General features: G+C 37.6%; 1 non-coding gene across 1 annotated transcript; it reads left to right on the top strand.

The window, feature by feature from the left end:
• Positions 1-3,199: 3,199 nt before the first annotated feature.
• Positions 3,200-3,273, top strand: TRNAN-GUU (transfer RNA asparagine (anticodon GUU)). Its single transcript has one exon. It is a non-coding gene; the product is annotated as a tRNA-Asn (tRNA).
• The last annotated feature ends 326 nt before the right edge of the window (positions 3,274-3,599 follow it).

The following is a 3,599-nucleotide window of genomic DNA, read 5'->3' as shown; positions in this document are numbered from 1 at the left end:
TGATGCTAGGATTTCAGCTGAGCTTCTAGAAGAGTGGTAGTGTCCTTTAAGGGCCACAGAGGGGAAAAACTATCTTTTACCATATCTCATAAACACTGAGCTTGTGCTTTATTTGTGATATCTCATATTTGAAAAACATCCTTTTGGTGGGATCATACTTTAAATAAATATATGAGCACTTGTTATTTACAATATTCTAGGATGAATCATTTTGTAATTATTGTCAAATCTTTCAAATATGGATTTATTTGAGCTTGCTTGTGCTTTCTTGTTTAATAAAAAAAAATGACCTATATAATGTTTATATGCCTTTGGAAACTCTAACAATGTTATGGTCAATGTTTTATTGAGTGAACAGTTCATTACATACCAGCTCTTTACCAGCTACAATCTTCTCAGTGATTCAGTTGACTTTAATTCAAGGTTTCAAAATTCATTTACAGGATAGTAGCCACAAGGAGGAGGCTATTCCCAGGGCTTTGGTCTGACTCCCTTTTACTACATAGCAGTTTTAAAATGTGACTGCAGTTAGTTTTGAAAGTGGGTCTCATAGTTCTTTACTTGCTTTTGAGACTCCTGGTTCAACATTCTCTTTTAACTGATTTCCTTGTGTCCCAATCCTCTCCCTATTGAGGTGATTTCTCTAACTCCCTGGATTTCTTTTTAAATTTTAACTAACTGGATTTTTCTTTTTTTCTAATTTTTAAAAATTTATTTAATTTAATTGGAGGCTAATTACTCTACAATATTGTAGTGTTTTTTGCCGTAAGATTTTTCATTTTTAACAACTCAGTCACTGTCCTTTTGAAATACAGGAATTGAAAAGAATTAAGGTCATGCACAATTGTGTTCATGAAAATCCTGTGGGTTGCGTCTTCTGTTGGTTTGAAATTGGAGGCATGGCTTCTGAGAGCACTGGAATCATGATACCAGGAAGGTCTATAAATCAGTGTGGGCCATCTTGCCTTGTCTGTCAAGACAGGTGGATTCCATTTGCAAGATGTTCTTTTTCTCTCTTTTTTCCTCTCTGGGATGGAAATAAAATATAAAGGCCCATTAATCTGCAGAGGTCAGCTTCTTTTCATAGGGCACATTCTTGGAAGAGTTAAAGTTGCAGTTCATTGTATATGATATACAAAAAGGGGGCAAAATGCCCAGTCCTTTGTACTTCTAGCAATTATAAAGACCTAAGTATTAATGAAGCTGTAAGAATCATTTGTTGTGGGCTATCCTGAAATTTAAGGAAAAATGATGTGTGTTTCTGAAGTTAATCCAGTGGACTTAAAACTGGGCATAGATATTAAGGCCTAAAATGAGATAATCAGAAAGATTTAGATGACAACACATGCACTTATTTTTGTAAATGGGCATTTTTCACAAAAGTTACATTTGATACACATCATGGGAGTGAAATGTTCATATTCCATTTAATATATGTTCTTTTGAAGAATTTAAAAATAGACAAAATGGCAAAGCTAATGAAAATATTAACAACCACAGAACTAGGCTTGAAGACTAAATTTTAAACCACTATCCTCACATAGAAAAAAATGTTAGCATACAATGAGCTAATTAAATAATTAGTGTATGATGAGCCAATTATTTCTTTATTTTTTTCTCATCAACTTTTTCAGCATCTCTCTTTTTCAAAGTTAAATGTTAGCATGATGACTGCAGTGAGGAAAAGAGATTGGAGCTTTAGATAATCTCCTGAACAGAACCGTTCCTAATATTTCAAGCAGCAGAGTAAATATTGAATGAAAGGGTGGTGAGGTACTAGTTGCAGTCTGTTCTAACTGAACAGTAACAAACACAATAGTAAAGGAGAGAATACTCATTTTGGTATTCAGAGAAGAAAAACCAGTGTCTCATAGTTTTTGCTCACATTAACAGGTACATAAAACATTTAAGTATGGATGTGGCTTCATATAATGAAAGCAGACTCATTATATGTTCTTTATAAGTACTTCCTGGATTTTTTTTTAAATTCAAAATTTTCAAATGCATTTCTAAAAGCTTTTTTTTTTTTTTTTTTTTTTTTTTGAGGGCAGAGTGGTACAGCTTGGTATGAATCCACAGCTGTTTGATATCTCAGTGCTTTCAAGGAACTTCACTAATAGGTTCCAAAGCCAATCTGAGTTGTCTTATCAAGCCACAGGAACTCAGAATGTTGATTGGACTAAGGCACATCACATACAACTTCTATAAATCAAGATATGAATTCTTCCTCAAGGGATTCTAGACAGCAATTTAGTGACTGTTAAAAATTTAAATATAGATTTGTCAAGTGGAAAGTAGCAATTCTCTGAGGCGGGAAGTGGGGGAGGGAAATGTCTAGGGTTTTGAAGATTATCTCAAAAGGTTTCAGGACATAGTCACACAAAGGGTAAGATTTTCATATAGTGTATTTACAGGGGTGTAATGTTTGCCACAGGTGTTTCTGTGTTAGGGATTTTCAGGCGTTAGTCATAAATCATACTTTTTTTTCTTCTTTCTCTTTCCTCAAATTGGGTTGTAAATATCCTGTGAAATGTATGTTTTCAATGGCATAGTTCAAATGTAGGTGTACAGGCTAATTTCAGGGAGACTAGGGAGTGAATTTAGCAATTAACTACAGTGTACAGAGATTAAAGAATAATGCTGTAGCTTTTTCCCAATGTCTTTTTCCAGTAACAAAATGTAAGTGATGAGTAACTGCATTTAGAGATTAGTACACAACAAATGGGAATTGTATATAGGGATTATTTTAATAATACCTGAATATAAAAATGAAGAAGGCGGAGACAATTCAGATGACCTTGGGAATGCTACACAAGAAAATTATGAAGATTAGTGAACAAAGCACCGGACAGAGTTTGGAACAAAAGGAAAGTTTCTCATAAGATTAAAATTTTTACTTCCCTATAAAGCAAACATAATAAATAGTTAACTCCCCGAAACAAAGCGTTCCAAACGGGAGGCGGGTGGGGAGTAACAGCAGTATTTTAACACTCTTGCAATATGAAATTCTGCTCGATCTTGCTGTATTTTATAATTTTACAGTATGCTTAAAGGTAGAAAGTAGAATTAAAGGGTTAGAAATGCTAACTGGAAAAATCGGATTTTAGTGAGAGGAATCAGCAAGCAGAAAAGAAACATTCACGCGCTGCCTTTATTATTCTTCATAAAGGTTATGGCTGGAGGTGGTAATCGCATCGGAGTCTCTGTGGCGCAATCGGTTAGCGCGTTCGGCTGTTAACCGAAAGGTTGGTGGTTCGAGCCCACCCAGGGACGCTGTTCTATTTTACGAGATTGTCGCCGGCAGTTTTGCACAAATCATGGGGTTGAGGCCTCTGGGCTACGCTGAGCTGGATTTTCAGAGCCGGTGAAGAACAGCCGCGGGTCTCACTTCGCGGACCGCGGGCAGGCGGAGGTGGGGCATTCTTCAGCTTCCGGGCGCGCATGGGCCCCTCCTCCAACCGCCTCGCTCCCCGTGCGGCCAGGTGGGCGCTTCCTGCCAGCCGCGGGCCGGGCGTGTGCGTCCCGCGCAAAAGCCCCCGCGTCCTTTCACGTACTCGCCCTTAGTTCCTAGACTCCGGCCCTCCCCCGCTCACCCGGGC

The sequence above is a fragment of the Ovis canadensis genome, chromosome 13 (assembly GCF_042477335.2).
Source record: "Ovis canadensis isolate MfBH-ARS-UI-01 breed Bighorn chromosome 13, ARS-UI_OviCan_v2, whole genome shotgun sequence".
In the NCBI taxonomy this organism is placed as follows: domain Eukaryota; kingdom Metazoa; phylum Chordata; class Mammalia; order Artiodactyla; family Bovidae; genus Ovis; species Ovis canadensis.
This window is presented reverse-complemented; position numbering and strand designations above follow the sequence as displayed.